This window comes from Lissotriton helveticus, chromosome 2_2, assembly GCF_964261635.1.
Source record: "Lissotriton helveticus chromosome 2_2, aLisHel1.1, whole genome shotgun sequence".
NCBI classification, from domain to species: Eukaryota; Metazoa; Chordata; class Amphibia; order Caudata; family Salamandridae; genus Lissotriton; species Lissotriton helveticus.
Window position 1 is genome coordinate 190,629,182 of NC_136060.1, and position 14,082 is coordinate 190,643,263.

Below are 14,082 nucleotides of genomic sequence, written 5' to 3' on the forward strand. Positions count from 1 at the left end.
AATTCATCGCATTCTACGTGACACAGAAACAGATCTTCTACTTCGTGTGTGGCCAGAGACGTTTTAAGGCATGGGCAAAGTGGGCTCTTGCCCAGGGCCTCCTGATAGAGCCACCTCTGTTCTGCAGAGAGTCTTGCCTGATGACCTCGAAAAATGAATAAACAGATTTCTTTGCACTGTCAGTGACTTGGCCAAAGATGGCATGAAAGAGCTGAAATTGAATCAAATTCAAACCTGCCCTGGACACGGGCCCCCAAATAGGTTTGGTCCAGGGCCCACAAAATCCTTAAGATATCACTGTGTGTGGCGTCCGAATGCAATAACCACTGGACTGACACTGCCATCTCTGTAGAGCAGCAGACATTCCTTTCACTCAGCGTTGTGCCCATGTAAACAATCGTTTAATTACATATTTTTCAACAAGCATCACAACAAAGCGATAAGCAAAGAATAAACGTTTCAAAGAAACAGACAGAATCTTGCATAATATGTTGTCAGGAATACATTGCAGATGTACCATAATCTCAAGCTGCTCCGTTTTGCTGCTAGTTTTACAGGAGTGTTTGCAGGGAGGTGTCTTTTGCTGACTCCAGCTGCAGAGGCCCCACAATGTTGCTGGGTCCAGGTTCATATAACTGACAGTTCACAGGCTGCCCTCGGTTACACGTTAACCACAACAGTGACAAGCATTTTGGGGGCCGGGGTATAACACTTTCCGAGCCCCTTTTAATCAATTTTGCACAGTGTACTGGGCGGTAGATACTGTTTTAAGCTATTATTTAATCGCCTAGCTTTAAACCTCTGCCCCAGCGCCGCTCTGAGCCTTGGCCATCTCCTCTTCCCCTGTTATCCTCCCCCTGCCTCATCACGTCTGTTTTACACCTCTCATTCTCTTTTTTCCTCGTATTTGTAGATCCTCTAATGCCAGGCGTCCTCCGGCCAATTTTGGCTTCTTAACCCACAGTTCTTTGAATTCTGGAACTTGTAGTTTTCTTTTCCCCATTATAACTATAGGCTATAAATTCCACCACGAGAAGTGGTGTTGGCTGAAAAGCCAAGACTGGTGCAAGGTGACACCCATGACATGGTGCCATGTGGCACTGTGGCTCTTGCATCTACACCTCCCTCTTTCATGAACCTGCCTCCAACTTTACCGATAAGCTGGCATTCTTCTATGCACTTATACTAAACCCTGGATACCTCTCTGTTTTCCAGGCATAGCGAATAGTCTAAAAAGCATGACTAGACTGAGCCTCCTTATGCTCTCAGTGATTCCCTGATAACTGAAATAGTCTGATTAAAGTGACTCACTGCTTTTATGTGCCACACCCATCTCGTGAATTTTGAAGAGCCGGGTCCAGCATTCCTGTTGGAGACTTTGGCTGTGCTGATCAATGAAGCTTGGCATGCCCCAACTCACTCGCCATGACCTCCTCCATGGAAAATGTTAAATTGTATTTAAAATAAATAAAAATAACAGCACAACCATTTTAATACCCTGAGTAGGCAACAATGTGAACACAGAATGTAAAAGTTCAATCAAATGATCCCAGAACACCTAGTCTAGATTAGCACTGTGCATCATCAGTTGTCTAAATCCAGCTTGTCTATTTGGTTACCCTGTAAAGGGTCTTCTATCACATGTTCAGATGTAGGAATTGTGACTTTTATGGCCTCCTTAAGGTTGGCCCCAAAAAGCCCATGTTTGCTTTTCTCCCTAGGCCACTCCAAATAGGATCTCCGTGCCATGAGCCTAAATAATAGGAATACAATTGGTTGTGAATTGGTGTGTCTGTTGATTTTAATTACACTGTCACCAGCAGTGTCAAAGGGCTCTGCTTCTATGCACTTTCACTGTTTGGTTTTGTTTGGACACTATTTTTATTTTTTGAATTGAATGACAACCAGTGATGAGAAAAGGGGCCCAGTCTGGTGAATATTCGCCAGTTACCCCGAGGGTGGTGTTCCTGTGAGGTGTCATTCATTTCGTCACATTTTTTTGACATATGATTTCCTTGCTGAATTTGCTTTAACACTTTTGAAATACTTTTGGGTTAAATACTGGATAGACTCAGTTTTCAGTCATTGTGTGACGCTCTGTTTGACTGTCAATAGATGTTAACCAATATACTAACATTCTTCCCGGCTTTTATAAAAATTAAAGTTTCAAGAGTTTCAGGTGTCTGACGCATTGCAGTAGATACCCATATAAATATGATAGATATGAGGGTAATGCTAAGGCAAACACAGATACGAGTTTGATCTGTTGCATGTCATACTGACACTATTTGCGTCTATAAGACAGGGTTTCATTGTTATTGATGTTGTTTGAGTGGAGGGCAACCCTGTTTTCTTTCCCCTCTAAGCTCCTTTTTGTGATAGACTCCTTAAGGGTGGCCCAAAAAAGCCCATGTTTGCTTTTCTCCCTAGGCCACTCCAAATAGGATCTCCGTGCCATGAGCGCCTTCAGTTTGTGATATCTGGCAGGTATGAGATACTGTGGAATGGGTTCCAATAATATCAAGATCAAGGAATTGGAATTTTCACTAAATAGTCTGTGATGAGCAAAGTATAGCTCATATTGACACCATTCACTTTGTACAAAATTTGGAGATAACACAAAGATTGATTTGTAACTTTTTTCAATGCAGTTAATGATATTTTCGATAATACCTTTTCCTGGAATGAAATGCCTCTCGTGTTGACAAAATCCTTATAGAACCATCCTCTTTTTGTAGGTTAGGTAGAAGGCAGTTTTTGACCCAATTTGAATCATGATCACTGTAGGAGATAAAAGTATGAAAAAGCAAATCCCGTTCAAGATCTTGGGCGGTCAACTTTTCTGCTCGATACTTGGTTCGCGCCCACTGCCACACCATCCTTACATACCAGGGCACATTGCAAAATCTACACAGGAACCCAGGCAGAGTATTAGGACCACAGTACTGGTTAGAATGACAAAAATCAAAAGAGTTGTATTGCAAGATAACTCAGATAAATGTAAATCTTTGAGTAAAGTTCCCCTGACACCTTCTGGATATTGACATCTGTAAGAGCTTAGCAAGCCACTCAACCGGGCAGGTGTCATGTTTCCTTGATGAATGAAATCTCTCATGTCACAGTTGCAGACAAATGGATTGTTTCCAGCATATATTGTATTGACGTTCATACATTTGTGTGAGGATTCCAATGATGGGGAAGAAATAGAATTCATTTCCACGTTCAGATTCGCCAGGCTACTAAACCGGCTGCAGTCTGGGCGGTCTGTTAGCCGGTTGAATGCAATATTCAGTTCCTCTAAATATGTAAAAAGTCTCACTGCTTTTGGGATGCTCGTAATTTGATTTTTTTGCAAATTAAGCATTTGAATTTTAATGGGCAGACATTCGAAAACAGAATCAGTTAGACCATTTGATGACATGTTTAGTGCAACCAATGTCACTGGCTAATGACATTTTCTGTCGTTCTCATAATATAAGAGATTCTCACTTATGTCCAAAACTGATAAAGACATCATACCACTAGTCATTGAGCTCACTTTAGCCAGATCTTCTAACCTGTTCCTTCGTAAATTAAGGGTTTCCAAATGAACCAAGCTACTACAGTTTTGAAAAATGTTGTCAGTGATTCTGTTTTCAGAAACATCTAAAACATGGAATACATTGGTTTCTGGTGGACAGGGGAGATGAATAAGGTCTGAGTCTGATAATGTAAAGTTCTCGACACCCATCTTGGAATACATATGATAGGGATAAATGCCATGATATAGGAAAACGTTGTTAATAAGGTGCTTTATTGCCAATTTCTTCAATATAATGTCAGAATAGTCAAATTTGACATACAAATATTCAGCCACCAATGTCAATGAATTGATATATAAATATTCAACTGAGGAATTGAACACTGACTGCAGGATAGTTCCAAAATTAGCAAAAGGCATTCAGAGGTTGCTGAGAATTAGGGGCCCATTACGATGTCGGGCGGATCACCACCGTCATGGGGGCGGTGGCGATCCACCAGACATCCATGCTCGCCTGCCACCCATTTCCCCCCCGCCATATTACTATGGCGGGGGGACCGCGGCGGACGGAAACACCGTCCGCCGCTTTGCCGCCCCGGTCGCCTTGCGGCCGGGGCGGAAAAGGGTTTATATGGTGGCGGTGTCTATCAGACACCGCCAGCCATATTAGGATAGGCTTAAAACAATGCCTGCGGGCCCCCGAAGTGAAGGCGAGGTGGGGGGCTGCACATGGGGGGTACCCCCCAGCATATGCATACACAATGCGGCAGGCACCGTGTTGATATTCACATGGAGCATCACACCTAATATTTGAGAGCGCTAATGTCTGGGAAGTTGTGAAGGCATCTAGCAAAGGAAGCCGCGAAATTACACTTTGTGGGACAGTAATGTGGAGCGTCTTTGTGTTTACAGCTTGAAGGCTTCCCAGTTCGTAGCTAGAGAGATCCTCTAACCCCAAATAGAGAGTTTCCAGTTTCAAATATTTGATTGCATCAAAATCTGATTTATGTATCTCTGCTGCACTCAACCCCAAATATTTCATCCTTGAAAGAGAAAGAAAATGTAATTCCTCACAGAGGCTCATAGTTGTAAACTTGTTATAAGAAAGATCTAAATATTTCAGGTGCTGAACAACATGAAGAGAGCTGCAGGTAAAACACTGCAAGCTGTTGTGGGAGACATCCAAGTATTGCAAGACTCTGTACAGTTCAAAAATGCTGAAGTCAAGTCGTTCGATGAGATTATAAGAAATATTTACGAATTTGAGACCAGGCATATAACTGACATCCGAGTGCTGAAGTGTAGATAGGTTATTCACAGATAAATACAGGGCTGTGGTCCTTGATGGTAGGTTCTGAGGCACATTTTGAAGTTGTCTCCCTGAGAAGTTGGCAACAATTGCATCTCTTTGAGAGATTGCGCAAAGAAGCAACATCAAAATCAGAACGACTTTTGCAGCAATGCGCACAATTTGCTCCATGGTTGTCTTTTGCAAAGCTGATTTTCTACATTAATTATTCATCTTTATTTCGTACAGAAAAAATACAAATAAACATGTTGAAATTATTAAGTAATACAGTATTACTCAAACAGTATGAATATTATGCATTCTGAATATTGTCCTATTTTTCTTCAAATCACCACACTACACAAATCATAAAACCTTTGTTCACACCAAGTCTAGCCCCAATATACCAAAGCACCCAGCCACAACACTGGTGGACTCCAGATCTTGTACACCCATAACACCTCAGACCCCACTATCATGTACACTCGTAATAAAAGGTCTTTCTCACCCTGCACATCCCAACACACCAGCCTCAAATTACTGCAGAGAAAATGAATGACCTCAACCCTCTGCATACCCACATACCTGCACTAAACATCCACACATGCATGCACATGCACACACGTACTCACGTACACACAAAATCACTCTCCCTCAATGCTCAAACTCAAACAACATGAAACCTCAATCTCACTGACCACCAAAATTGTAGTGTATTCCTTAACTTGATGATTATACAGCACATCCTAACATCAAACAACAGTGCATCTGGAGGGCACACATAGAGGCACTTCATGCATCATTTTAATGTACACCTTATATCTTGAACATTCTGCCCTTATCGCGGTATAGTATAAGGAAATTCTCTTACTAACCCATGTTCCAGGGGGTCACGCCCTGACGAAAGTCCAAGCACCATTTATGGGGCAGCAAAGGACAAAAACATGTTGGCAATAGGGTCTTAGGACCATATTCTCCCTTCAGACTCTTAATTCTTTTTTTTTACTATCTTTGCCAGATCCAAGAATAAAGGGAAACTGTGATCTAACATTTATTTTTAATCTTTATCCCCCTGGCCAAAAACTATTTCAGTAATTCTCCCTGAAATACGGTCGAGCCCACCCTGACTTCTAGGCGTCAGGGTGTCCCGATGATGAAGCATGACACCACTAGGGTGTGTGAGGGAATACAATAACAAAAGGAATTGCTTCCTTCCCCACGCATGAGTGGTGCAAAAACTTCACATAGGGCATACCACCCTTCTATGATGTGTAGACTGTTCTAATTAGCCTAAAAACCTATCAGAGGCAGACTAGGTCATCTAGGGAGTACTTCTTGTGATACAGTATATACCCAGGGGAGGGTGTACTCCCTCCAGAGTTCCTCTCGGCCCCCCACCAACCGAGGAAGTTTGTTCCTCGCAAGGTTTTGTGATCCAGGTTATAAATGGTCACCTTACCAATAATTTTAACAGTGCTATCTAGTAACACGAGTCTGTAGCACTTCGAGACATCCTGTCAACCTTCTATAAAAGATGGGTACAATAGCAGCCACATTCCATAACTCAGGAATAAGCATGTTTAGTGAACAGTTAAAAATGTTAGCAATCAATATTGCATTTTATTAGGTCAGTAGGGATCCCAGCAGGAAACAGGGAAACACATTGCATCACAATGAACATTGCTCACCTTAGCATTGCCAGCTTTCAAAGAGTAAAATACCGGCCATTTGTTGTTTTTTAAGAGTCTGCAGAGACCCACACGTTATACTAAATAGAAGACATTAAATTACTGGTGGTGCCAGAAGAAAACTGGCCAGGTGCCAACCCTATTCACCTAGGATGAAGGAAAAGGCTGAAGCACAGAGCATGGAGGTGCAGTGTATATAAAGTAAAGGGGGTATGACAAAGGAAAGAACTAAGATAAGAGGTGGTGGAGTGATGACAGAGTAGAAGTATAGCAAAGAGGTGACAGGTGAATGTAATGGGGGCAGAACGGCAACAAAGAGCAAAAGGCTTGAGGAAACAGAACAGGGAAGAGGAGCAGTGTTTGCGACGGGCAAAATCAGTGAGAGAGGGAAAGATCTGTGCAGTGCTGGTGCTAAGCTTGGGCAATATGGGCAGCTGCCCCGGGCCCTGTGCTCAGATGAAAACCTGGGGCCCTGATTCTGTGTGAAATGCCACACTATCAGTCATCCCACCTGCTGCTCCAGTGCCCCATCCCTGATTCAATCACATCACATCACAAATGTATTTTTAAAGGGAGGTGTCTTGACCTCCCTTGTCCAAGGGGGTACTTGCATTCCCTGGGGTGCAAGGGTGGGAAAGGGAAAACAGTGGGTGGGGGAGTGGGCAGCAGTAAAGCCAGCAATTTCGTTGACTCACAATGTCAGGACCGGGGCAGCACCTCGCTTAAAAACCTGCCCTAAAGCCTTGCCTCACTTTCCTGTTTTTCTTTGCCAGACAACAAAAGGGAACTTTTGTTTCAAGGACTAGCTGGACACTATCAGGTGAGAAGAGGTGGGTTCGTGGTGAAGGGAGCAGCCATAAAGACTGGCATGACAGGGCTGCATCAGGCAGCAAGGTCCAGGTATGGGCCTGTCCCTGGGCCTTGCCACCATTTTCCAGTGCGGCATGGCTCAGGGCGTCCTCCCTCTCCTTGGCCTGAGTGCTGGGGATGACACTTCCTCACCTGGACCTCCCAGTTCATGGAGTAGTTTAATTGAAGTGGGGAACCAGGTACAGGGCCTTGTGTCAGCTCTAAATCCTGTGATTCTGGGCAATTAAACCTCCCCATGCCTAAAAAATTTTTATCGTTTGTAATGTGATTGGTACTTTTGTAAAGCTGTCCAAAGACCTTGGGCGAGTTTGTGCTATATAAAAGTGCAAAAAACAGGAACCACGACGTCATGCCACAGTATTGTATTGTATTGTATTGTAGAGGCTCTTCTATAGCGCATGGCTACTCGGGAGCATCCCGGCGCTTAGGACTGACCAAAAGTAAGTGGATTGCAAGGAATGCGGAAGCCCAGACTCTAGATCCTGGGAAACAGAACAGTTTTCAGCTTCTTTCGAAATGCAAGTAAGTTAGGCTCTTGTCGGAGGGATGGAGGAAGGGCATTCCATAACTTAGCCGCATTATACGAAAAAAGACGGCCCCCTGTGCGGGCCCTATTAATCCTGGGAATTGCTAATAGATTTTGCTGATTGGATCGAAGGTTCCTAGATGATTTATAAGGCCTAATCATGTCATCCAGGATGCGGGGACCTCTCCCATAGAGTGTTTTGTGGACCGTACAGAGGGTCTTGAAGTGAACCCGCTCCCTCACCGGAAGCCAATGCAGAACACTCAGCGCGGGTCTAGCTGAGGAGCGATAGCTAGCACCCGTAAGTAGCCTCGCTGCAGAGTTCTGGGCTACCTGAAGTTGCCGAATAACCGAGACATGGGCTCCTAAATAAAGCGCGTTCCCATAGTCCAGCCTAGCTAGAATGAGGGACTGGACTATGGTTTTCTTGGCTTTTTCAGGTAGCTGAGGAAGGATTTTGCGGATTGACTTGAGCAACCCAAAGCAAGTAGCTACTGTCTTCCTTGCCTGGGTTTTGAATGACAGCTCCGCATCCAGCCAAAATCCGAGGCTCCTAATCTCGGTCTTTGGAGTGGGCCCGGGCCCCATGCAGGAAGGCCAAAGTGTCAAGTTGTTAAATGTGGCTCGTTCCCCAGTAGCATCAGCTCAGTTTTTCCACCGTTCAACTTAAGATGGGAAAGATCCATCCATTTTGCAACTGCTTCCAGGCAGTTGCAAAGGTTGGTCGGAAGGGGCTCTACCTGATTCAAAGAGAAAACTAGCTGGGTGTCATCAGCATAGCTTACTAATTGAATTCCAAAGGAGGCCACTACTTCCGCCAGAGGCGCCATGTACACATTAAACAGTGTGGGGCTGAGGGAGGAGCCCTGTGGCACCCCACACTGTAATGGTACTGGAAGGGAACAACTGTTCTCCGAGAAGACCTTAAAAGATCTCTTCTTTAAGAAAAGACTCGAGCCACGTAAGGGCCTTGCCCGTGACCCCGATCCTTCCAAGGAGAGATAGGAGGACACGGTGATTGACCGTGTCAAAGGCGGCACTGAGGTCCAGGAGAATAATGGCCGCGCTGCCACCAGCGTCCAGAATCCTCCTGGAGTCCTCGACCACCCTCAACAGTGCTGTCTCGGTTCCCTGCCCTCTCCGGAACCCTGTTTGAGTTGGGTGGAGCAAGTTGTGGGTCTCTAAAAAAGACACCAGCTGTTTGTTCACCCATTTTTCGGTCAGTTTGCTAATGCCAGGGAGAAGGGAGATGGGGCGATAGTTAGAAAAATCGTTAGGGTCAAGGTTTTTCTTTTTTAACAAAGCCCTGACCATAGCCAACTTCCAATCTCGTGGCACAGTGCCTGACTCAATCGAAGTGTTGACTAAGTTGATGATGGGCGTACTAATGTGGGGCAAAGCCGAGTTTAAGATGGTCATAGGGGCAGGATCGAGTGGAGAACCACTCTTTATGGATTTGATGAGAGGGGGTAGAAGTTCTACACTGAGGGGGGAGAAAATAAAAAGCTGAGGCAAGATAGAGTCAATCCCACCTACCAGAGGGGGAATTAGTTCACCCATAGGTAGGGGGGGAAGGGAGAGAAGGATCTTTTGAATTTTGGTGGCAAAAAAATTTGCTAATCCATCACAACGAACACCAGATTCATCAGAAGATGGTGGCGGGTCTGGGGCTTTCAGCAGAGATTTGACTATCTTAAACATCTCTCTCGGGGCGTTTGCGGAAGCCTCAATTTTTCCTGCATAAAAAGTGGATTTGGCCATGTTAAGGGCAGATTTGTATTTTTTTATGGTGGATCTGTATTTATTTTTCTTCTCCTCATCAAAATGTTTCCGCCACTGCCTCTCCTCCCGTTTACATTCCTGTTTAAGGGACCTTAGGTCCGAATTAAACCAGGGTTGTTTAGTAATAATAATAATAATCCACATTTGTATAGCGCACAATCACCCGTTAGGGTCTCTAGGCGCTGGGGGGCCGTCGGGAAGATTAAGCAAGCTATTGCCCAGAGTCGCATGGTGCTGGGCTAACCTGCCGCTGGAGCCGGGGATCGAACCCTGATCCCCAGATTCCAGCGTCAGTCGCCCTGGCCGCGGCGCCACACCTCTCCCACAGGGCCTTTCTTGTTTGTAATACGTTTTTTTGGGAGCACGGTATCCAACGACTCTTCAATCCATTGATTGAAGTCTTTGTTTGCCCTATCTATGTCCTGATTACCCAGAGGCTCGTTCTTCTTCAATATTTCTAGCCATTCATTTAGCTCTAGTTTCGTCCAGCGCCTACTTAAGGCTTTGTGAGAAGGTATAGTTGGACTGGGTCTATATGCCTTCCATATGAAAGGAATAACCATATGGTCTGACCAAGGGATCGGATATGGCTCAGCTGAAGTTAACTCCGCTATGTTTGAAAATATGGGATCTAAAAGGTTCCCTTTGGAGTGAGTGGGATGTGAGACTATTAAACTCAGTTCACAGGAGGCTAAATCCTTAGTCAGTTCCATTGCGGTGAGATCTGAGAAATTATTAAAGTAGAGATTCAGGTCTCCCAGCACTATAAAATTAGAAACCGTACTAGCTAAATCTAGAATAGTTTCGATTAGTCCTTCCTGAAATTGTCCTATCGAGCCAGGTGGACGATAGATCAAAAGACCTGAGAATGACAGTTCTGGAGATAATGTAATAGAAAACTGCGCCCTCTCACAATCTGGAATAGAGCTACCAGTCATACGGCAAATTAAATGATCCTTATAAAGGATGGCAATCCCTCCTCCAACCTTGGACACTCTGTCCCTATGTTGGATCAGGTATCCAGGCGGGAGTGCCTGGACGATATCTGGGCCAGAATTGGATACAAGCCACGTTTCTGTTATAAAAAGAATATCAAGGTTCAGGTCTTGAATTAAAAGGGAGATTTCGATGGCATGTTTCGGTAAAGAACGGCAGTTTATCAATGCCATTTTCAGATCTACCTCTATTTTCCTTTTGTTTTCGACCACCTCCGTCGCCCTAATAGAACAGTGCTGACATGAAAAGCGGTGGAGCGCAAGGTCCACAGAATGGCTGCATGAGGAGGGAATTACCCCCTTTAGGGCAAGGAGTGTCGGGCGGGAGTATGTTTGTGAGGGGGCAATTGGTAGGACAGAGGTCCTGGTCCCTGGCCCGACCGTGCGCGAACGGGCGCAAACGGGCTTACCTCTGGCGCACCTCCGGCGCACCATCGGTGCACCCGCTGCGCGCCGTCGCTGCGCGCCAGCATGGCCAATTAAATATATAGGAGGTGGAAATCCGGCCCAAAGACTAGAGCGCCTCCCAGCCTATGGCGGCCACTGTTGTAAGGCCTGCCTCACCAGCCAAGATGGAGCTGCTGTGTGGGGGAAGTGAGTGTTCTCGCTCAAGCGGCGGGTGCCCAGATCAAATTTTAAAGTGCAGGTAAGTGGGGGATGTGAGCCTGGTAAAAAACGGCGATTTTAAAATATGCGGCGATTTTTTAAAAAAATGATCAAAGTCACAGATTAATGCGCCCTGCGTCCTTGTAATGAATTCCAGCAGGACAAGCAAAGACTCCCGCTCAGCGCGTTACACAGAGGTCGTAATCACCTCTGGAGTCCTTACAAGCGCGCGAGCAGGTCTCACCTTTATAGCGCCTGCTGCAAACCCGGCCCAAAGACTAGAGCGCCTCCCAGCCTATGGCGGCCACTGTTGTAAGGCCTGCCTCACCAGCCAAGATGGTGCTGCTGTGTGAGGGGAGTGAGTGTTCCCGCTCAAGCGGTGGGTGCCCAGATCAAATTTTAAAGTGCAGGTAAGTGGGGGATGTGAGCCTGGTAAAAAACGGCGATTTTAAAATATGCGGCAATTTTTTGAAAAAATTATCAAAGTCACAGATTAATGCTGCCTGCGTCCTTGTAATGAATTCCAGCAGGACAAGCAAAGGCTCCCGCTCAGCGCGTTACACAGAGGTCATAATCACCTCTGGAGTCCTTCACATCCTGGAACTATGTGCAATGCATGACTTGTGAACCCCCGCAGAATGGATGGGTGGAAGGGTGGGTGGACGGAAGAGTGAAGGGGATGACGGATGGATGGAGTGAAAGGGTGGATGGAGTGATAGGGTGGATGAACGGATGAGCAAAAGGATAGATAAATGTGTGAAAGGATGGATGGAAGTGTGAAAGGATGAATGTACAGGTCGAGTGAAAGAATAGATAGATGAGTGGAAGTGAGGGTGGAGGTATGGAGGAAAGGATGGATGGATGAGTGAAAGTGTGAATGGATAGATGGATGAGTGAATGTATGGATGGATCAATGGACGAGTGAATAAGTGAAAGTATGGGTGAAAGGGTAAATGGATAGATGAGGGAAAGGATGGAGTGAGAGTGTGAATGAATGGATGAGCGATAGGATGGATGGATGATTAAAAGGATAGGTGAATGCATGAGTTAAAGAGTGGATGGAAGGATGGTTGAGTAAAATGATGAATGGATAGCTAGGTTTGATGATGGATGGATATGTTTGAATATGGATTGGAACATGAATGGTCGAACATACAGAATGGTGAAAGACTGAATTAGGGCTGGCTCTAGGACGGTTCAACCGGTGCCACCTCACCGGGTGCTAACTTTGGGTGGGGGTGCCCTGGTGGTAAAGAGATTATGGCTTTAAAAGTGCCTTCTGCTGCATTCCTTGCCTCTAGCAATTTTCGGGCAACAATAAAAATGCCAAGATAAATTCTGTGATCAATATTCTTCCTGGAGAGAGATTGGATATTTGTCTAGTGGAAGTTTTGACTCATCATAAGGTATTGCAGGGGATTAATATGCCAGCTGCAAATAATGTTTACCATGAAGATCACAAAGTGCATATGATATAAATAGGTCAGTGGGTTACTGCTTTTGTCAGAGACATCCTTTTTTTACTTGCATTTTAGAAAGTTAAAATACTAAAATAGAACAGTGAGCTATTAAGTGTCATCAAAGAGATTACAGTGTTAAGATTTTTTCTCTTTTTTCATCTTCTTAATGTTTCAAAAGCGGTTACTTTGGGTAGAAATCAATTCTTATTATTAAAGAGAACCCTCAAGCATGGTGGTAAATTTTAAATTCTGAATTTGTGCTTCTCCAGACCATTTACTCTTAAACTATACTGCCTACCAGAATGATGACTGTGACTCCTACACCTTGGAGTCCTCTGTCCTATGTAACATTTCCAATATACTGATTAACACATGTATTATTGATTGTCTCTGTGTAAAATGTGTGTGATGTTAAGTGCTCTGACACCCTACACTGGTATGAGTGGTGCTATAAAACAAATTAAATGCATCTGAAAGTGGTTATGGAGACTTAATGTCATGATTCCCCCACCATATGCCGAGGTTAAAACAACAGCGCAGTTTAAAACATAAAAACCCACCCCTTTCCTGTGCACCCGCACTCCATGTTTAGTCACTATGTATAGTGAAAAACTGTTTGAATTCTGTATCACTAAAAATCATGTACCTGAGATTATGACTCCTGTTTTTTGGGTAGAAAAGTTGCATTGTTTGTTTTTATCCGTTTGACAATTTGAGTATTGAATCAGCATTAATATTTTGTTTATAAACCTCTTTCAAGATTAGAGGAAATAATGCAGTTCTTGGTCAACATTAATTCCACTTTCCACAGCCTGAAGCTTAAGAATCCATCTAGCTTCGCATTGCCTAAGTTTATGTTCCTTATCTCCGCCCCTTGGATCATTATATATGGCTTCTATACCATGAAACTGAAATCCCAAACTCTTCTTTTGTTCAGCACAATTAGCCGCATGGCAGCCTATTGGGTATCTCTGGTCCATATTTTTAAGGGCACGGAAATGTTCTGTCATTCTTTCTTTTAATGGGCGAATCGTACTTCCTACCTAAATTTTCTTACACCTACAGGCAATAACATAAACTACATACTTTGTCATGCAGTCTATGTGTTGATGAATCTTAAAAGTCCATGAGCCATTGTATCCGAATTCCTTAACCCCCTTCATTGCCATCCGGCACATACTACAGTGAGTCTTCGACTTCTCCTTCAACCGAGGAACCTGCAAAAACAAAAGAAATGAAAAGATAAGTAATTTTTTCTTCAATCTTGAGTCGCCCTTCGCAAGAAAGGAAAAAACTGAGCAATTTTTGGAAACTTCTGCAATTTAAAGAGGTTAACAAGGACTATAG

At 44.3% G+C, this 14,082-nt stretch overlaps 1 pseudogene; it reads right to left on the reverse strand.

Annotated features, from left to right (window-relative positions):
* Positions 1–1,584: 1,584 nt before the first annotated feature.
* On the reverse strand, positions 1,585–5,000 carry LOC144821781 (toll-like receptor 1; annotated as a pseudogene).
* Positions 5,001–14,082: the final 9,082 nt, after the last annotated feature.